This window comes from Nicotiana attenuata, chromosome 1 (assembly GCF_001879085.1).
Source record: "Nicotiana attenuata strain UT chromosome 1, NIATTr2, whole genome shotgun sequence".
NCBI lineage: Eukaryota > Viridiplantae > Streptophyta > Magnoliopsida > Solanales > Solanaceae > Nicotiana > Nicotiana attenuata.
Window position 1 is genome coordinate 53910653 of NC_031989.1, and position 23414 is coordinate 53934066.

Consider the following 23414-nt stretch of genomic DNA (forward strand, 5'->3'; position numbering starts at 1 on the left):
CTGAAATTGGCAAAACCCGACCCCCGGGCCCACATCTCGGAATTCGGTAAAAATCATGCCACTAGAATCCTTATCCTCCCACGAGTCTATACATATCAAGAACATCAAAATCGAACCCCAAATGGCCCCTCAAATCCCCAACAGAAACTCTCCAATAACAAGCCCTAATTCTCCAATTTTAACCCTTAATTTCCATTAATTTCATGCCTAATCAGTGAGAAAATGCCATAGAATCAAGTATTGAGTTCAAAAATCTTAGCTCCAAGCGTTTCCCTTCAAATCCCTCTTCAATCTCTCTCAAAAAGCTCACAACCCGTCTCAAAAATGGAGGAAATAAGCTGAAAATCGCGAAGGAAGGCTTATATAGTTTCTGCCCAGGTGTTCCCGAACCTGCGGACCAATTGTCGCACCAGCGGACCGCTTCTCCAGTCAAAATAACCGCACCTGCGGTTTTCACTTAAGGGTCAATCTCTGCATCTGCGGTTAGAACTTCGCACCTGCGAGCCCGCAGGTGCGCTAGAAGCTCCGCACATGCGACCAAGCTCCAGCTGACCTCAGACTGCTTCTGCGACCTTCTCTGCGCATCTGCGTCATCGCACCTGCGGTCCCCAATCCGCAGGTGCGGAAATAACAGAAGCAAAAAATCTGCAGCACAACTCCAAAAATCCAAACTCTCCGTCAACCATCCAAATCCATCCCGAGGCCCCCAAGACCTCAACCAAAAGTACAAATAAGTCATATACCACTATTCAAACGTGTACCAATCTTTGGAACACGCAAAACAACATCGAATCATCAAAACACCCTCGGATTCAAGCCTTAGGATTCCAAAACTTCCAAATTCCGCAAACGATCAAAAAGTCTATCAAACTTCATCCGAATGACCTAATATTTTGCAGACACATCACAAATGACACAACGGACCTACTCCAATTTTTGGAATTCCATTCCGACCCCGATATCAAAATTTCCACTACCAACCGGAAAATGCCAAAATTCCAATTTCGCCAATTCAAGCCTAAATCTACCACGGACCTCCAAAATACATTCCGATCACGCTCCTAAGTCCCAAATCATCTAACGAAGCTAGCGGAGCCATAAAAACCAAATTTCGATATTTTACTCACAAGTCAACTTCCAGTTGACTTTTCCAACTTAAGCTCACTCAAAAGAGACTAAGTGTCTCATTCCTCTCCAAAACTGCTCCGAACCCGAACCAACAAACCCGATACCACATAATACAACTGAACAACATGTAAAGAAGCAGAAATGGGGAAAACGGAGCGGTAACTCATGAAACGACCGGTCGGGTCGTTACATCCTCCCCCTCTTAAACAAACGTTCGTCCTCGAACGAGTCAAGAAACATACCTGAAGCCTTAAATAGGTGAAGATATCTGCTCCGCATCTCCCGCTCGGTCTCCCGGGTAGCCTCCTCCACGGGCCGACCTCTCCACTGCACTTTCACTAAAGCTATATCCTTCGATCTCAACTTTCGGACTTGCCGCTCCAATATAGCCACTGGCTCCACATCATATGTCAAATCACTGTCTAACTGAACCGTGTTGAAATCCAAGACATGAGACGGATCGCCAATATACTTCCAGAGCATAGAAACATAAAATACCGGATGCACACTCGACAAGCTAGGGGGCAAAGCCAGCTCATAAGACACCTCCCCAATCCTCCAAGCACCTCAAAAGGCCCAATGAACCGAGGACTCAATTTACCCTTCTTCCCAAATCTCATAACACCCTTCATGGGTGAAACCTTCAATAGAGCCTTCTCCCCAACCATGTAGGACACATCACAGACTTTCCTGTCAGCATAACTCTTTTATCTCGACTGCGTTGTACAAAGCCGCTCCTGAATCACCTTCACCTTGTCCAAGGCATCCTGTACCAAGTCTGTACCCAAGAGCTAGCCTCACCCGGCTCAAACCAACCAACTGGAGATCTACACCGCCTCCCATATAAAGCCTTATATGGAGCCATCTGAATGCTCGACTGATAACTGTTGTTATAAGCAAATTCCGCGAGCGGTAGAAACTGATCCCATGAACCACCAAAATCAATGACACAAGCGCGCAACATGTCCTCCAATATCTGAATAGTGCGCTCGGACTGCCCACCGTCTGAGGGTGAAAAGCTGTGCTCAACTCAACCTGAGTACCTAACTCTCCCTGTACGGCCCTCCAAAACTGCGATGTGAACTGAGTACCTCTGTCTGAAATGATGGATACTGGAACACCATGCAAGCGAACAATCTCCCGGATATAAATCTCTGCTAACCGCTCTAAAGAATAGGTAGTACACACAGGAATGAAGTGCGCGGACTTGGTCAGCCGATCTACAATCACCCAAATAGCATCGAACTTCTTCAAAGTCCGTGGGAGTACAACTACAAAGCCATGGTGATCCGCTCCCACTTCCACTCTAGAATATGTATCTGCTGAAGCAAGCCACCCGGTCTCTGATGCTCGTATTTCACCTGCTGACAATTGAGGCACCGAGCTACAAATTCCACAATATCCTTCTTCATCCTTCTCCACCAATAATGTTGTGTCAGATCCTGGTACATCTTCGCGGCACCCGGATGGATGGAATACCGCGAGCTATGGGCCTCCTCCAGAATCAACTCTCGAAGCCCGTCTACATTGGGCACACATATCCGGCCCTACATCCTCAACACCTCATCATCACCAATAGTCACATCTCTGGCATCGTCGTGCTGAACTATGTCCTTAAGGACAAGCAAATGAGGATCATCATACTGGCGCTCTCTCATGCGATCAAACAAGAAAGACCGAGAAACCACCCAAGCTAAGACCCGACTAGGCTCCGAAATATCCAACCTCATGAACCGATTGGCCGACGCCTAAAAATCAACTGCAAGAGGTCTCTCCCCAACAGGGATATACGCCAAACTGCCCATACTCACCGCCTTCCTACTCAAAGCATCGCCCACTACATTGGCCTTCCCCGGGTGATACAAGATAGTGATATCATAGTCCTTTAGCAGCTCCAACCATCTCCGCTGCCTCAAATTGAGATCCTTCTGCTTGAACAAGTGCTGGAGTCTACGATGATCAGTAAACACCTCACAAGACACACCATACAGATAATATCTCCAAATCTTCAGCGCCTGAACAATGGCAGCCAACTCTAGATCATGAACATGGTAGTTCTTCTCATGGGGCTTCAACTGTCGAGAAGCATAAGCAATCACTCTACCCTCCTGCATCAACACACACCCGATACCCACTCTCGAAGTATCACAATACACTGTATATGAACCTGAAGCTGACAGCAAAACTAACACTGGAGTTGTGGTCAAGGCAGTCTTGAGCTTCTGGAAGCTCGCCTCACACACATCCGACCACATGAAAGGCGCACCCTTTTGAGTCAACTTGGTCAAGGGTGATGCAATAGATGAAAATCCCTGAACGAACCGATGGTAATAACCCGCCAAACGAAGAAAGCTGCAAATCTCTGTGGTTGAGGACGGCCTGGGCCAACTCTGAACCGCCTCTATCTTCTTCGGATCAACCTGAATACCCTCACTAGACACCGCGTGCCCCAAGAAAGCCATTGAACTGAGCCAAAACTCACACTTGGAGAACTTTGCATAAAGCTTCTCCTCCCTCAACAGCTGCAATACCACTCTCAAATGCTCTGCGTGCTCCTCTTGACTACGCGAGTATACTAGAATATCATCAATGTATACAATGACGAACGAGTCGAGATAAGGCCGAAACACGTTTTTCATCAAATGCATGAACGCTGCTGGGGCATTGGTCAGTCGAAAAGACATTACAAGGAACTCATAATGGCCATATCGGGTCCTGAAAACTGTCTTAAGAATGTCCGAGTCCCTGATCTTCAACTGGTGATACCCTGAACGGAGATCAATCTTGGAGAACACTCTCGCCCCCTGAAGCTGGTCAAATAAAGCATCAATACGAGGCAAAGGGTACTTGTTCTTAACTGTAACTTTGTTCAACTGCCTGTAATCAATGCACATCCTCATCGTGCCATCCTTCTTCTTCACAAATAGAACTGGCGCACCCCAAGGCGACATACTAGGCCAAATAAACCCCTTATCAAGGGGTTCCTGAAGCTGTTCCTTTAACTCCTTCAACTCCACCGGTGCCATACGATACGGTGGGATAGAAATGGGATGACTGCCCGGCACCAAATCAATACCAAAATCAATATCCTTGTCCGGTGGCATGCCCGGCAGGTCTGCAGGAAACACATCTGAAAAGTCCCTCACTACCGGGACTGAATCAATGGTAGGAGTCTCTGCACTGACATCCCTCACAAAAGCTAAGTATGAAAGACAACCTTTCCCAACCATCCACTGGGCCTTCAGAAATGAAATCACCCTACTGGGGACAAAATCAGTCGAACCTCGCCACTCGATCCGTGGCACACCCAGCATAGCTAACATCACTGTCTTAGCATGACAGTCCAAAATAGCACGACACGGAGATAACCAATCCATGCCCAATCTCACATCAAAATCGACCATACAAAGCAACAGAAGATCCACTCAAGTCTCCAAACCCCCAATGGTCACCACACACGACCGATATACACGGTTTACAACAACAGCCCACCGGAGTAGATACACGAACAGATGAAACAAGAGACTCACGGGGCATATCCAAATAACGAGCAAAATATGATGACACATAGGAAAAAGTTGATCCAAGATCAAATAACACAGAGGCATCTCTGTGACAAACCGAGACGATACATGTAATCAGAGCATCTGAAACAATAGCATAGGGTCTAGCTGGAAGTGCATAGAAACGGGCCTGACCTCCACCTGATCGACCTCCCCCTCTAGGGCGACCCCTAGCTGATTATCCTCCACCCCTAGCTGGGTGGGTGGGTGGTAAAGTAACTTGTGCTGAAGTCGATGGATGGCTCCTCTGCTGAGACGTACCCCTAAGACGATGAGGACACTACCTCCACATATGCCCCAACTCTCCACACTCAAAACAACTCCCTGGTGCTGGAGACGGGGACTAAAGGGAACCCCTAGCACCGGGATGACTAGCAGAAGAACCTGGCACAGAAGAGCCCTGAATTGATGGAGCACGGGACGAACTCTGGGCTGGAAGGGCACTAAGTGAGGAATGGCCCTGATGAACACTGTGAAAACCATGGCCCGATGGTGCCCCAAGATAAACTGGGCAAGCTGACTGAGCATGCCTGAATGGACGACCTCTGCCGTGCTGAAACTGGCCCCTATGATGAGTACCACTGAATCCACCCTGACCACGAGGCCTCTTAGCCTCCCTCTCTAACCTCTCCTGACCACGAACCATCTCAACCTGTCGAGCTATGTCCACAACCTCATCGAAGGTAGCACCAGACACTCTCTCTCTAGTCATAAGCAACCGAAGCTGATAACCGAGGCCATCTATAAACCTCCTACTACTCTCTCGATCTTTGGGAACCAACCAGACCGCATGACGAGCCAACTCAGAGAACCGCATCTCATACTGTGAAACAGATCTGTCACTCTGACGAAGCTGCTCAAACTGCCTGCGCAGCTCCTCTCGGCGAGACTCGGGTACAACCTTCTCCAGAAAGAGAACGGAGAACTCCTGCCAAGAAAGGGGCGCTGCTCCAACCGGCCTACGCCTCTCGTAAGCCTCCCACCAACTAAGTGCAGCCCCGAAGAACTAGAAGGTAGTGAACGAGACCCCACTGGTCTCCAAAATACCCGCGGTCCGAAGCATCCTCTAACATTTGTCCAAGAAACCCTAGGAATCCTCGCCCTCTGCACCATTAAAAGTCGAAGGCTGAAGTCTACCAAGCCTTTCCAACCTGCGTTGCTCGTCCTCTGGCATAATAGGAGCTACATAGTCCTGAGCAGCTGCAATCGGCTGGGCTGGAGGTGCCCCCGGTGTCTGAAGTCCCTGCACGACCTACTCAGGTGTGCGAGCGGCGGGAGTCTGAGTGCCTCCCCCGACTTGAGAAGTAGCTGCGGCTGTAGTAACTGAGACCGCCTGAGCCAGGCCCGTGCACACTGATAGAATCTGGGCCAGGGCCTTCTAAAGGCCTGGGATAATAATAGGCACAGCCGGTGCCTGAGCTGGTACTGCCGGAGCGTCCGTAACTGGGACCTGATCCTGAACTGGGGCGGCTGATGGATCTGCAGGTGATGCCCTAGCTGTTGTGCGAGCTGCAGCCCTGCCCCTACCACGGCATCGACCGCGTCCTCGACCTCTGGTGGCCCCAACTGGCGGTACTGGTGGTCGTCCGTCCTGACCGGTAGCACGTGTCCTCACCATCTGTGAGAGAATAGAATAACAGAAGTTTAGTACTAGAATCAACAGATTCGCACGACAGGAATTCAAGAATATGAATTTTTTTTCCTAAAAGGTTCTGCAGCCTCCCGAGGATAAGTACAGACGTCTCTTTACCGATCCGCGAGACTCTACTAAACCCGCTCATGACTCGTGAGACCTATGTAACCTAGTCTCTGATACCAACTTGTCACGACCCTAAAACTGACCCGGTCGTGATGGCGCCTATCGTGAAACAAGGCCAGCCGACACAAACCCAAAACTAACCAGAAAAGTCATAAGAAGTCATTTTTAAGCCATTAATTAACTAAAATCCCATAATATAAGTTTAAATAAGTAGTGCAGAAATATAACACAAGCCCGACATCAGGGTGTCACCAGTCATGAGCAACTACAACCTCGTTTAGGAAAAAGAAAAGGACAACATAGCCCGAAAATAAAATACTAAGACAATATGAGTAAGATAAGAAGGAGAAGCACAGGGCTGCGAACGCCAAGCAGCTACCTAGTCAACTCCGGAGACCTGCTGGAAGACTGATCAGCACTCACTATTATGTCCCGAGACTCCTAGATCTGCACACAAGGTGTAGGGAGTAATGTGAGTACGACAACTCAGTAAGTAATAAAAGTAAAAGCAGCTGAGCAGTAAGAAAACAGGTAATTCCACATCATAGCACTACAGCAAAACAGTATATGTCCAGAACAATACAGTAAATGAATTGACTTGTAAAAACAACTCAGTTCAGTAAAACCTTTTTAAATCATCTTTTAATAGTTTCAAACGAGTGATGAAAACACTGAGTAAAAGGATAGAAACATAAACAACCCCTCGGGCAAGACATGTACCATAAACTACCCCTCGGGCAAAATATCAACAGAACCAGCCCCTCGGGCTACCTCACAATCACTCGTAATCAACCCCTCAGACAACAACATGAAACAACAACAGCCCCTCGGGGAATATCACATCACTCACACCGGGTACCCGCGCTAACTGGGGGTGTACAGACTCCGAAGGGGCTTCTACAGCCCAAGCGCTATCACAAGTCATCTCGTGGCATAATAAATCAGGCCCTCGACCTCTCACATATCACAAATCAGTACAACCTGCTGCAGCGCGCAGCTCGATCCCATGATATCCTCACAACACAGGCCCTCGGCCTCACTCAACCAGAACTCACTCAAACCCCTTGGGCTAACAGTAAAACAGGCACTCGGCTCAAAATATCATTTATAAAATCAAAAGGAGTAAATAAAATTCGAGTTATAAAATCAGTGAAAGCATAGCATCACCGAGTCTAAATATTATCAAAAAACAGTGAGGAAACAGTAGTAAAAATCCCCTAAGGGTCCAAACAGTCGGCACAAGGCCCAAACACGGCATTCATCCCCAGACATAGTAATTACTTTTCAAAACACAATAATATCAAACAGTATTCAACCAAATGCGCGACTTAATAGTCGTACGGGATGGACCAAATCACAATCCCCAACGGTGCACGATCCCACGCTCGTCATCTAGCGTGTGCGTCATCTCAAAATAGCACAACGATATAAAGTCCGGGGTTTCATACCCTAAGGACAACATTTACAATCATTATTTACCTCAAACCGGCCCAAACTCTAGCTTGCGATGCCTTTGCCTCTCGGATCGGCCTCAACTGCCTCGAATCCATCCAAAATCAGAATCATAACATCAAAATAGGCTAAAGGAACAAAGCCCACGCGAAAATATTCAAATTGCATCAAAAATCCCGAAATTGGCCAAACCCGACCCCCTGGCCCACGTCTCGAAATTCGATAAAAATCACACCACTAGAATCCTTATCCTCCCACGAGTCTATACATATCAAGAACATCAAAATCGGACCTCAAATCCCCAATGGAAACTCTCCAATACCAAGCCCTAATTCTCCAATTTTAACCCTTAATTTCCATTAATTTCATGCCCAATCAGTGAGAAAATGCCATAGAATCAAGTATTGAGTTCAAAAATCTTAACTCCAAGCATTTTGCTTCAAATCCCTCTATAATCTCTCTCAAAAAGCTCACAACCCGTCTCAAAAATGGAGGAAATAAGCTAAAAATCGCGAAGGAAGGCTTATATAGTTTCTGCCCAGGTGTTCCCGCACCCGTGGACCAATTATCGCACCAGCGGATCGCTTCTGCGATCAAAATAACCGATCCTGCGGTTTTCACTTAAGGGCGAATCTCTGCATTTGCGGTCAGAACTTCGCACCTGCGACCCCGTAGGTGCGCTAGATGCTCCGCACCTGCGGTCAAGCTCCAGCTGACCTCAGACCGCTTCTGCGACCTCCTCTGTGCATCTGCGTCATTACACCTGCGGTCCCCAATCCGCAGGTGCGGAAATAACAGAAGCAGAAAATCTGCACCACAACTCCAAAAACCCAAACTCTCCGTCAACCGTCCAAATCCATCCCGAGCCCCCCAGGACCTCAACCAAAAGTACGAATAAGTCATATACCACTATTCAAACTTGTACCAATCTTCGGAACACACAAAAAGACATCGAATCATCAAAACACCCTCAGATTCAAGCCTAAGGATTCCAAAACTTCCGAATTCCCCAAACGATCAAAAAGTCTATCGAACTTCATCTGAATGACCTGAAATTTTGCACACACGTCACAAATGACACAACGGACCTACTCCAATTTCCGAAATTCCATTCTGACCCCGATATCAAAATTTCCACTACCAACCGCAAAACGCCAAAATTCTAATTTCGCCAATTCAAGCCTAAATCTACCACGGAGCTTCAAAATACATTCCGATCACGCTCCTAAGTCCCAAATCATCTAAGGAAGATATCCGAGCCATAAAAACCTAATTCCGAGATCATTTACTCACAAGTCAACTTCCGATTGACTTTTCCAACTTAAGCTCACTCAAAAGAGACTAAGTGTCCCATTCCTCTCCAAAACCACTCCGAACCGGAACCAACCAACCCCATACCACATAATACAACTGAACAACATATAAAGAAGCAGAAATAGGGAAAATGAAGCGGTAACTCATGAAACGAGCGGCCGGGTCGTTACAGTTCTCCTGTTATACGTTCTCAATTTTTTTCTTGAAAATAAAAAAAGGAATTAATAAGAGCGGATAAGACTCTCCTAGAAGGGACAATAACAGCAAATTATAAACTTGCTACTCACCGGCATCAATTTCTCTTTGGTGTTGATAGCCATCCGCATCACTTGATCACTATTTGTTAGCCCCAAGGCAGTTTCAGTTGGTTCTTTTTTATCAGCGAGCGTTAAGCTCCCTAAGCTCTTACAGAGGACCAAATTAGAAGCTTAGCTTTCTAGCAATAGAAAGCAGCTTGTTTTTTCCTAATAGCAACAATCAGGCGAGCAAGTTTGTGAAAAAGACCTGCAGGAAAGAAGCAAACTCTCGAGGGGGGGTTCATCCTTTAAACACACTCGTTTCCTTAGGAAGAAAAGATGTGCATTCTGAGGCAACTTACAGATGGCAAAACAATTATTGATCTAGTATTACTGGGCAGCACTCATTTTAGGTCCTGGCCATTGAAACTACTGAGCACTTACCAGCGACCGGTGTTTAAGTATTACACATTTATGGAATTAGTTACAACTGAAAATGATTAACAAGATAACTAGCTAGAATTACGTTACACATTCACTCTCATTACTCCCCGTCAAGCTGGTGGGTATGGAAACATTAAGGACACCCAGCTTGGAAATTAGAAACTCATGTTGTGGTCTGTATAATCCTTTTGTCAAAATGTCTGCTTGTTGCTCCTTTGTAGCAAGATATTGTGTTTTGATCAACCCTACTTGTATCTTCTCTCTTATGAAATGGCAATTGATCTCTATATGTTTAGTTCGCTCGTGATAAACTAGATTTGCAGCAATCTATAGTGTTGTCTTACTATCACTATAAAGGTCTACTGGCATATGGAGCTCTTCTCCAGGTTCCTTGAACAACCCTACAATCCATACTATTTCTGATACGGTGCTTGCCATGCTCCTATACTCCGCTTCATCTAAGCTTCTAGAAAGAAACAGTTATCTGTTTCTTTGACTTCCATGATATCAAGGAGTCATCATGTTTTATCAAAAAACCTGATTTTTTGGAATTGGGACATGATGACCAATCTGCATCACAATTTGCTTTCAGCTTGGTTGATCTTCTGCTGCTCTTAAGAATCCCCATTCCTGGTTCTCTTTTCACATATCTTACTACTTTCAAGGCATCATTCATGTGTGACCATTTAGGTTGATGCGTAAACTGACTTAGAGTTTGTACAACAAAGCAAATATCCGGCCTGGTTAGTGTCAAATATAGGAGTCTTCCTATTAATCTCTGTTAAACACCTTTATCATGCAAAATTTCATCATTTGTCCTCCCTCCTGCTCAGTCAACTTCAACAGTGGTTAGTTTTATTTTGTTATCCAAAGGAGTGCATGATGGCTTTGAACCATTTAGGCCCATGTCTCCAATGAGTTTCAAGGCATATTTTCTCTGATTTATTAATATCCCCTTTCCTGATCTGCTAAATTCTATTTCCAATAAGTAGTTTAGAGTCCCCAAATCTTTCATCTTAATTGCAGAATGTAGTTCTTGTTTGGTCTGTTCAATCAAGTTGATGTTGTCCCCGGCAATTAGCATGTCATCTACATACACCAAAATTACTACTATGTGTCTATCAATCCTTTTGATGAACAGCGAATGGTCAAGGATGCTTTATGTAAAGCCTGAATTCATCAATGCTTCTGTAAACTTCACATTCCACTGTCTACTTGCCTGCTTCAACTCATATAGGCACTTTACTAGCCTACAAACCAATCCTTTATTCTCCCCTTGGCTAGAAAATCCCTCAGGAAGTGACATATAAACTTCATCATAAAGACCCTCTTGTAGGAAAGCATTATACACATCCATCTGATGTATGTGCCTCGGATGCTATGGATAACACAGCCCTGACAGTGACAATCGTCACCACTGGTGAGAATGTTTCATGATAGTCGAGTCCCTCTTGTTGGTTGTACCCTGTTGCAACCAACCTCGCCTTATATCTTTCAGTGTCTCCATTAGCTTTGAACTTCACTTTGTAGACCCACTTGCACCCAATAGGGAACTTTCCAGGTGGCAAATGGACTAGTTCCCAAGTTTTATTGTCTTCCAATGCCTTGATTTCATCCTTCATTGCTTCAATCCATTTTTTTTTCATTGCAGAGTTCTTGGTAACTCTTTGGATCAGTCACATGAGAGCCATCAAATAATGTTGATAAGTTGGAGAAATATGTGCATATGAAAGATTGTCACTTAGGGGATAGTGACAATTTCTAGAAGTTGCAGCAGTGACATAATCATACATCCAAGATAGTATCTTTTTGTCTCTAGTAGACTTTCTCAAGGAGTCACCATCCTCATTTTGCAATTGAGGAAGTGCCAGGTCTTCATTGTTCTCAATTTTCTGCTGAGATATTTGCTCCTCAAGATCAGGCATCATATTAGGCCCAGTTATCTCTGCTGCTGCAGGGGTGAAATTTTCTTCTGGATATGTGAGCTCATCATGCTCATAATGTTCAGTAGCATTGGTTCCTGTTGTAGGAAAGGGATCTCCCCCTATGTCAAGAAGTGGAAGATCTCTGTGTACTGATATGTTCTCCCAGATCATCAAATTCATAAACCTCTTTCCCATTTGAAAATATAGGCTTTGGTGAGGCTTGATGTTTGAATGGAAATACATTCTCCTTGAATATCACATCCCTTGAGATGAAAAAGGTGTGATCATCCAAGTTATAAAGAATGTAACCCTTTGTCACAGTAGAGTACCCTATATGTACTGCTTTTATTGCCCTGGCCTCAAATTTGTGCCCAATTGGCAACTTCTTGGCATAGCAAAGACATCCCATAGTCCTGATGTGGTCCACGCTAGGTTTGCATTTGTGAAAAACTTCATGTGGAGTCTTTCCTTGTAATGCAACAGAAGGCATCTTGTTTATCATATAAATAGCTCCTAACACACAATGCCCCCAAAACCTCAAAGGAATAGAGCTTTGAAATCTAATTGCTCTAGCTACCTCCAAAATGTACCTATGTCTTCTTTCTGCTACACCATTCTACTGGGGCGTGTAGACACGAGTCTTTTGATTTATTATTCCATGGGATTGAAGCAAGTCAGCACAAGATGTATTGATAAATTCAGTACCAATGTCTGTTCTTGTTGCCTTAACTGTTTTGCTGAATTGAGTCTGAACCATTTGTAAAAAGGTTCTTATGATTATGATCACATCACTTTTCAGCTTGAGCATATAAATCCAAGTCATACGAGAATGATCATCCACAATTATCAAAAAAGTTCTATTTCCATCAAAAGTCTGAGCTGTGTAAGGGCCCCATACATCTAAATGCAACAAATCAAAAATAGCAGATGACTTTGTCTCACTGATATTAAGGGCAACCTGATTTGTCTAGCAAGGGGGCAAATTTCACAGTTTTCTACAACTTTTTTACAAGTATTATGTGAAAATTGAATAATTTGTTCCATAGCTCCCACTGATGCATGCCCCATCATCTTATGCCATGTTCTGATGCATTATTCCTCCTTAGTAACTGCAAATCCTTTTATTGTAGGTTGTTTTTGTATTCTATCTATCTTCTGAGATGTAAACAAATGTTGATACCCAATTTTTCCCTATATATTTTTCAATATGCAAAATACCTTCAAAATAGCATATGTATGCATATATAAGTATGTACAAATGTTTNTTACCCAATTTTTTCCCTATATTATTTTTACAATATGACAAAGTACCTTCAAAATAGCATATGTATGCCTATATAAGTATGTACCTAATTATTTTATTTAGTTTTTCTTAATTTTTAAGGGTTTTTAAATCAATTCATTTCCCAATTTTTATCCATAAAAAAAAAATCAAAAACCAATAATAATTTCCAAAATTATTATTTTTTGGTAATTCATTTATTGGACTTTCACATTTATGCTGAAATATAGCTAAGATAATTTTTGCAAATTTATTTAGTATTTTTAAAGCTAAATTGCATATAATTGTAATATTGGCCTCTTTTAGGATTTAATTGCGTTTATATCCATGAAAATTAGGTCCAATATTTTTAAATTAATAATTATATGCTATAATTCTTTTTAGTGCTTTTAATTTGGTTTCAGAAATTAATTTACTATATTTTATAATTTTAAAAGGGGAAAAATGATATTTAAATGATAGCCCAATTTCATTTTAATTGTAGCCTAAATTGAACCCCAATCAGACACAATTTCCCCCGGCCCAATTTCGTTCAAACCCGACCCCTAACCCATTTAAACAACCCAACCCGAACTCCCCACCTAACCCCTTTAATCCTAGCCGTTGATATTTAGATCAACGGCTCCTATACGCCCTTTCCTTTTTGACCCCAAACGACCCCTTACCCTACCTCATTTCTCACCAACCGCCGCCTCTGAATCCCTCTTCCCTCTCAACTCTCTCTGAAACTTAACACGAACCCTAGCCGCCGCCATCAAACTACACCCTAATCCACCCTAAACCCCGCCTAATCCATGACCTCCCATGGCCATTGGAGATGTGTGGTGGCCTCCCATGACTCTTGGGTGTTTGTTTCGGTGGTTTCATGGCCAGTCCCCGGAGGAATCTGGTCCAGTCCTTGTTCGACTGCGGTTCATGGCTTTTCTCCGGTCATCCCTGACCTTTCTCCGGCCAGCCATGGCCGTTCGAGTCAGATCCTTGACTCTCCTGGTTAGATCGGTAACATTCAAGGCCTTTCTCACCTTTTCTAGGTTTTTCGAAACCCTAATCTTTAAGATCCTTGGATTTTCTTTCAGATCTACTTTAGATCTGTACTTGCTGTGAATGTCAAGTGTTTTTCTCGAAAGTTCTTCAACTTTTCTTTCAAAACAACTTTTGGTTAAGGTTTTCCTTTAAGTTTTTCAAAAGATCTCTTCTCCGATTTTTAATGTTGTTTGTGATTCTGTTATGTTTTGCTCATGTTGTTCTTCTATCTGAGTCAGCATGTTGAAAACTCTAATTCCTTTGTGGGTCTCATTCGAGTTCTGAAGTTGTTTGATTAGATGTGTACTGGTTTGATTAAGTTCTTGTTTGACTTATTTGTTTTACCATCTTTTAAACTCGATTATTGTTGAAAACCCTAGGTCTTTGGGTCTGAAATTTTTCGTTTGAATGCATACTTGACTCGATTGAAAGTTCTTGTTTCAGACTCTCTTTTCTTTATGTGACTTATCTGATTTTTACTATCTTTCAACTAGACTATGGCTGAAACCCTAATTTCTCAAAAGGGTTTCCTCACCTGTTACTGTGAGACCTTTACTTGTTTTGACTCTCTTCTTCACTTTGGCTATACGTGTGAGCCCTGACTATCTAACTTTGTTCACTACTGAGTCCTATGCTTTCTGCTACTATTGTATGTTGTTTCTTTTACCAATGTGCTTGGCCTCGCATGTCTGATATTTCTGTTCTCTCCGTTTATATACTGAAATGCAGAAGCATATTCTTCCTTGATTGATTTTAATCTTGTAACTGATTTCAAAAACTTTTCTTTTATGAACCCTAATTTCACTCGCCTGTTTAACATTAATATATTCTTTTCCCTTTACTGTGATGTTTTACCTTGCTGATTTCTTTCCCAAAATAAGCATATTTTTGTACTTAGACTCGATTGTTCACAGCATGCTTTTACTACCCCTTATATGGCAATAATCAGTCTGCTTCCAAACTGATTTTCTTTCCTTAATTAGACCTGCTGCTACCCGTTAGACAGTGATTCCTTAGTTAAAGGGGAATCACTTGGGTAATTGATTCTGACTTGTGGTTGTTTCCATGTTTGTATCAAGACTTTACTTATCACCTCTCCTTCACTCGTTTTCAAAAAAACTATAAATACCCTGCACCCCTCCTCTTTCAAAGATACGGACAAACCATCTGAGTTCAGAACACACACTTCACTGAAAATCCCTCTCTTTTCTCTGTTACTACTTTTGTTACTAGCTGGCTGAAAGCCAAGGCTAGGCTGTGGAAATTTGCTTACTTTTCTTTCTGCACTTTTCCTCTTACTGGTATGTCCTAGTTAATCTTCAAGCATCAACAACAACATGTTTCTTTAACTGTTTTCTTCACTCTTGCCTGTTTCTGCTTATGTGTATGCAATCAAGTTTCATTACTAAGCATGTTGTAATCTGCTCCCTCCCCTTTCTAAATTAATGTGTTCCCTTATGTATGCACTCTGTCAGTCACTTGATTATGTGACCTGCTGACTTATGAATCCCAAACCCCATATCCTCCTATGTGCTTGTGTTCTCTGGCTGGTTTGTGGGCATGCCAGCATCATCTATTGCTGTGCATGTCCCAAACCTGACCCTTTTTGTGCAATTACTGATTCTGTGTAATTTAAGTTTTACTACTACTGTTTTCAGATCATCCTTACCCCCTGACTATTCTCAACCCAGTTTTAAATAAAATATCTGTTTCTGCACTTCCACTATACTCTTAGAACTTAGATTCTGCCCCTCTTGTGTGAGCCTTGCCTTGGGACCCATGAGCTGCCTCTGAACTTGGACACATAAGGGCTGACCCTTCCACACTGCAGTCATCTCTATCTGGTTATGCAAACCTGGGTATGCACTGCCCGGGGTCCCTTGAGACCCTTAGGGAACTTTGACACACCCAGGTCTGAGAAAGTCTTCGAAACAATTGGCATTTGAGGTGGCTTGTTCCATAACTCAGAGAGGAAGTCAGAATCAGGCTTCCTATGGTTGTAACTTCTTATTTTACACTTCTTCTGTAATTCAGTATTTTGGTCTGTAATAAGTTGTAACGAATATTGGGGTTGGTTAGTGAAAAGGGATGGGGGTAATTGTGCATGTTTTAAGGGTAGATATCCTGCCTTTAGGATCTGATTAGTAAAGTTCTGCATGTTTACTTCCACACTTAGAAATCATGCATATAGGGTCTAATGGCCATAATCAGACATCATGCCCACAAGTTAAAATCAGTTTCTAAACTAGATGTCGTGTCTACAGGATTAAAATCAATATTTTTTTATAGATGTCATGCCTATAGGAATTTCGCTATGATCAAATGAATCCTGCCTACTCAATTAGATACCATACCTATAGGATCTGAAACCAGTTTAGTTAAAATCAGTTTGAGTCGTACTGTGTTGAATTAGTTTAAACAACTCACTCCTTTCATTAATGCGGTTTAGAAAGTATGCCTATAGGATCCAAATTACTCGTTTAAAGCTCTCACTGCTTTGCCATTTTTTTGGAATCAGTAATAGGTATCATGTTTATAGGGTATCTTCAATACACACTTAGGCAAGTCTTAGGTAATAATGATAAAATTGAATCCGCCTTTGTTTAATGAGCAACTGCTGCAACCAGCAGGCAGACCTGATTCGGACTTCTTATCTGAGTTATGTAATAAATGGGTCTGCTTCAGCATCTGAAATTCCCCTGTCTTAGTACTTCTGGCCTTAAATGCGTTTTAAGTCATGCTATTTATGTGCTCTACTTGAGGAGGTATATATGAGCCTTTAGTTGTTTACATGTTCCCCCTAATATGCAGTCCTATGTGTTTTGAATGTCGCCTTAGTATTTTTACCTTTAAAACCTAAAAGTGAGCCTAAACTCTTCCCGCTTATAGGAATAGTAGTCCTAAATTCCTCCGGGACTGATAGGAATGGGACGGGTAATAGCATCCAATAGAGGTCGAGACCAATCTGCACATGTCCTTAACGGGATGGGAAGGGTAGATATGGATGTGATGACCGTTGCGCTACTACCACGTGTAGCCCCTCTTTTGAGGAGTGATTACCGGGTATTGCATTGATGTGATCCATATTACAAATAAACCTAGGACCCCCTTTTATATTTGTTAGCATGTTTAGTTATAACTCTTTCAAAACTTTGTTTTATTTTATCACTTACAAACATCCGTGTATTGAAAATCCCTTCTTATTTGAGCCTTGTTTGTTTACTTATTAATTGCACAAATTCACAAAGAAATTATCTGGCCGGGAACCACACTAGTGGATCCTGAGGGGTGCCTAACACCTTCCCCTTAGGATAATTTCAAGCCCTTACCCTATCTCTGGTTATCAAACAAACTTAGAATTGAACCTTATAGGTGTCCTAATGCACCTTAAACCATTAGGTGGCGACTCTTCAATTGCAAACTCCTTTCCCAAAAGGAAAGAGTTGTCCCAACCAAATGTCACCAACCCGATTTTCCGATGCAAGAGGGGAAAAGGGGGCGCGACAGCGTGGCGACTCAGATGGGAATCTTTAGGATTTTACCATTTCAGATTATTCTTGTGAATTTGTACCTCTCCTTGTGTGCAATTATCTATTTAATTCCTTTAAGCACTTAATTTCTTTCAAAGCTAAACAGATATATCTTCCTTGTTTTCTTTTCTTTATTGCTTTACATTTATGAAATTGTTGTATTTATCGCTTTCTTAATGTGCAAATACATGTCAACATGCTTTTTAATCATCGCATAATCATGCTCAACATCATACTCCAGTCGTGCCAAACAAATACCATAGCAACGCTTATAATAAGTGGTTGCACTCTTCCTATATTATTACCCCTAAATCCGAAAAGGCATATTTGCGGTAAAACCAGTCAATCAGCGGTGCACTCGACGGTTCCATGCCTTTCCCCCTTGAGTTGTCCGCTCAAGGGTACCAGTCTAAAACCCCATAGAAAGCTTACTCTGTTCAAATTGTGCATGCATCATGGTCAAACCTAGCCGGGTCAGTTATATCGTCCACATAATGATCCTTTAAGATAGCCTTGTCCAAAGTCCACCGGGTTTTCCTAAACCCAAACGGACATCACCACGTTCTGTGCATTTATTTGGAGAATAAATTACTTCATCCTAATCATTGATATTAAATAGTCGAGTCCGGTGGGGGAAGGGTCTAACCTTATTTGCCTTGCAGAAACATGAGGCACGAAGTCCCCAGATTCGGCATGGTCACCAACATCCACCCAAGACTGCTAGGCTGGTGGAAAGATCTTCACGCTAGTGATCAAACTCTCATCAGAAAGTATCTGGGAAACCTACCTTCCCTCCTGGAGGTCCAACCCAATAACAAGATCATAGAAGCTGCCACATTGTTTTGGGATTGTGAAAGGACTGTATTCCGCTTTGGGGACATTGAAATGACACCCTTGCTAGAGGAGATCGGAGGATTGGCTGGTCTAGTATGGGAAACTCCGGGTCTGCTAATGCCTGAGAACCGTAAAGGCAGGGGTTTCCTCAAAATGATGGGTTTAAAGAAGAATCCAGAATTGACATGTCTGAAGGAATCCTACATCCCTTTTGACTATTTGTATGAAAGGTACGGTCACAGCAAATCCTACCGTACCTACCTTGACGAGTTTGCCATCACATCCTTGGGGCACATCCATCGAAGGGTCTTCGTCTTCATGTTTTGCTTCCTGGGGCTGATCGTGTTTCCGATGAAGAAAGCAAGAATCCACACCAGGCTGGCTATGGTAACTAAGACCCTAATGGAAGGGATTGGTGGGCAGCCATTCAGCATCGTGCCCATGATCATTGCCGACATATATCGAGCCTTGGAGAAGTGTCAACAAGGGGCAAAACACTTCGAAGGCTGCAATTTATTACTTCAACTCTGGCTCATGGAACATCTCCAAAGGGGTGAATACCGACAAGAGATTCAGCGAAGGGACTGGGATGATCACATCGCTTTCCATCATCCAAAGCGAATGAATTACATACCCAATATGTTCGCTCAACCAGAAGATGCCAAAGGATGGGTAGAGCTATTTGATAATCTAACTGAAGAACAGGTCCAATGGATGTTCGAGTGGTTTCCGACCGAGGAGTTCATCACCCGATCCAGAGATGCACCTTTCCTGATATTGATTGGTCTGAGAGGAACCTATCCTTACGTCCCTCTCCGAGTTATGAGGCAAGCTGGTAGGAAGCAGGTTATACCCAGGGTCGACAAGATGAGTCATTTCCGGGCTGACTTCCAGAATGATGATAGTCCTTACAAGTGCCAAGCTCAGCATATGTGGCACTGCAAGATCATAATGGGGAGAGATACCATCGAGCCAGACAGGTATCATGCTGGTTGCGCTCCTTTCTACTCAGGTTGGTTGGAAGACAATCATGATGGTCTGGGCCAGCCAGGGTTTACTCGAGGCCACAGGATTATAGATGAAAGGGCCGAGGCACAGGTCAAATACAACCAACTGCGCAAAAGAATTTGGGAGTACGAAAGCGAACACCGCGAGATACAAGAGTCCAACCAGAAGCTAATTGAGGAATGGAAGGACATGGCTGTCAGTGCCAACAAGCGACTGGGATACTTGGAGCGAGGCATAGTGGAGTTGGAGAGAAGGTTTCTCAAAAGGGTCGAAGACTGCCAAAATGCTGAAGGGACCGAAGGCGGACATCTAGCCAGGGCCTACCTGTTGCTGGGACTTCGCGAGTTGGGAAAGCTGTTCGACGGAGCCAAGGATGCTGAATCTGGGGGAAGGTCCTTCTGGGACCAAGTAGATAGGAGTTTATCTTTTTCGCTTTAAAATGTAATAAGGCCAATGGCCATTAGTGATTTTTCATTTCCTTTTTATTTAGTGTCAATTTGGGATTCGTCTTGTTTTTATCAATAAAATGAGGCATTTAGCATCCTAAGTTCTCCAAATCAATTAGTCGCTAGGCCCACCTCAGGCATAAAGAGGTCCCCAAATTAGGGCGCGCTTTATATTCCCGCACTATGTGTTTAAATACTGCAATACTTTTTACGACCCTCACTAACTTGGTTACCTTTTTGTTTTAGTTTTATTTTTGTTTTGTTATTCCCCTCCCCAAAGGTTAGTTCGTGCACTCTGGCAACATCATCCTATTCCACGAGATCCAGGGGCCCTCCACCCACTCCTCCTCTTAGTCCTGTCAAAAACAAGAACAAAGGCAAGATGGAAGATTTGAACAACGTCAGAAAGGAGAATTCAACTGAACAGGTTGAGGCCACTAATGGCCATGGTACTCAGGTTCCCAAGGAAAATGTATCCCAACTTGAACAAAAATTGCTGAAATTCCAGGAAGAGCTCGACCAGGTTCGGAAACTGGCAAGCCTGTCATTTTCCCTCAGCACCCCAGATATCACCTTTCCCAATACTCAAAACCCTACACCACCTCAAAACACCCAAAGCAACAGAGTCATCCCGCTCCTCACACTATTCCCACAAAGACCCAATGCAACACCTGCCATACCCCAAACAACACTCCACTACTCATCCCAGAACTCCAAAACTCCACAAATGACCACTTTCACACCCACCATAACACCCCCATCTACGTGGAGACCATGCCACACTCCACCCAACCTATCTCAAGTGCACCCGAGTCTGATGAAAAAGACTTGCTCATCAGGAACCTGGCTAAGAAGCTTAAGAAATTGACTAGCTGGATTCAAGGCGTTGAAGGAAGCAAGGGAATTGAGGGGCTGAACTATGAAGATCTTTGCATACAGCCAGATGTCGAACTGCCCGAGGGGTACAAACCTCCGAAGTTCGAAATGTTTGATGGTACAAGGGATCCAAGGGTCCATTTGAGGACATACTGTGACAAGCTGGTTGGAGTAGGGAAAGACGAGAGAATCCACATGAAGCTGTTCATGAGGAGTCTGAAAGGAGATGCGATGTCCTGGTACATCAGCCAAGATCCAAAGAAGTGGTCAAGATGGGTAGGCATGGCGTCCGACTTTATGGACAGGTTCAGGTTTAACACAGAAAATGCGCCGGATGTGTTCTATATTCAGAATCTGAAGAAGAAACCTACAGAAATATTTCGCGAGTATGCTACTCGCTGGAGGTCCAAAGCTGCTAAGGTCAGACCTGCCTTAGAGGAGGAACATATGATCAAATTGTTTGTCCGGGCTCAGGACCCGCAGTATAATGAACGACTAATGATGATCGAGAGCCACAAATTCTCCGACATTATCAAACTGGGTGAAAGGATTGAAGAGGGTATCAAAAGCGGTGTGGTTACAAATTTCGAAGCCTTGCAAGCTACGAATAAGGCCTTGCAGTCCGGTGGTGTGTCCAAGAAAAGGGACGTAGGGGCCGTGATGGTTGCACAAAGGACCAAATCTCCTATCAAATACCAGACTTACCCAACACCTCCACTCACATATCAGCCAACTCCAAATTACCAAGCACCCTCACCCTCCTATCAAGCTCCACCACCCACTTATCAATCACCTCCACCTCCCATATATCAGCCTACTTTGCCCAGATATTCCCAACCCGCACACGTCTACCAAACCTACAATGCTCAACCATCCCACTATCAATCACCTCCTGCACGCCAAAACTTCCCTAGACCCCGACCTAATTTTGATCGCAGACCTCCAAAACAATATACAGCCATTGCTGAACCCATTGACCAGTTGTACGAGAGACTCAAAGATGCTGGTTATGTCACTCCTATCCCTGCTGCAACCCCTGAGAACCCTTCCCGATGGGTTAACCCGAACAAATCCTGTGCATACCACTCCGGCATGAAAGGGCACACCATCGATGAATGTCGTTCCTTGAAAGACAAGATCTAGACTTTAATTGATAACAAGATTATTATGGCAAAGGAACCCGCTCTAAATGTCCGCAATAACCCTCTGCCAGACCATAAGGGTGGAGGCATTCATATGATTGAAATAGAGGATGATTGGGATCCCGAGGGATCAATAGGTTTGATCGCAAAAGGTGATGACACAAAGAAGCCAATAGTTACTCTCAACCCCATCATAGTCCGGATCCAACTGTCTGAGGTCACTGAAGTAATATGTGTGTACCACTTGAATTTGAAGCAACATTGTCTGCAAAGACACCAGCGCCAATTGAGGTCGAATTCGTGTCTCCGGTAAGTGCACCCACACCGTTTGAAGTTGCAGTTTTAACACCCAAGGCACATGCTCCGTTCGGAGTAAGGATGGCCACGCCAATCCCAGTGGCAATGTCTACCATGCCGTCATTCCATACGCCGAGGCTAGGAGGAAAGGCAAAGTCAGGTTCGAAGAGACTGTTGCAGCCCAGGGTATGACAAGAACTGGTAGAGTCTATGCCCCCTGAACATCTAGCCGAGTCAAGCAAGCAGGCCTCCAACCAGCCACCCATCATTGAGACAGGTCCGGACGATCTTTGGAGAAAGATACAGGCTAAGGAATACTCGGTCATCGACCAGTTGAACAAAACACCATCGCAAATCTCTATTCTTGCTTTGTTACAAAATTCTGAGGCACACAAAAATGCTTTGCTGAAGGTGCTGAGTGAAGCATACGTACCAAGCAACATCACCGGCGGGGAAATGGCTAACATGGTAGGACAAGTGTTGGAGAGCCATAAGATCACCTTTCATGAGGACGAGCTGCCACCTAAAGGTTTGGGGCACAATAAGGCGCTGCACATCACAGTGCAATGCGAGGACTATTTTATAACCAGAATCCTGATCGATGGAGGGTCTAGTCTCAACATCTGTCCACTGGTAACACTCAAGAAGTTGGGTAAGGGACTGCACGAGATAAAGGATGGGGAAATCAATGTGAAAGCTTTCGATGGTTCTCAAAGGTCCACCATTGGTGAGATTGTCCTATGCTTGCAAATGGGACCAACATGGTTCGATGTCGATTTCCAGGTGATAGACGTGCCAGCATCTTACAACCTGCTGTTGGGACGGCCATGGATTCATGCTGCTGGGGCCGTAGCATCAACACTGCATCAGGCAGTAAAGTTTGAATGGAATCATCAAGAGGTGATCATTCACGGCGACGGTAGCAACCCTATATACAATCGCCAGACCATTTCGGCGATCGGAGGAAGAAGAAAGCTAGGCGGAGAGACCTACCACCACATCGAGCGGGTCAATGCTGTCGACAAGGACAAATGATGGGATAACAAAATCGAGAGCATATTGAATTGGAGTGGGTACGATCCTGGCAAAGGGCTCAGCAAGAACCTCCAAGGAATCGCTAAGCCCATAAAGCTCAAGAAACATGGCACCACTTTC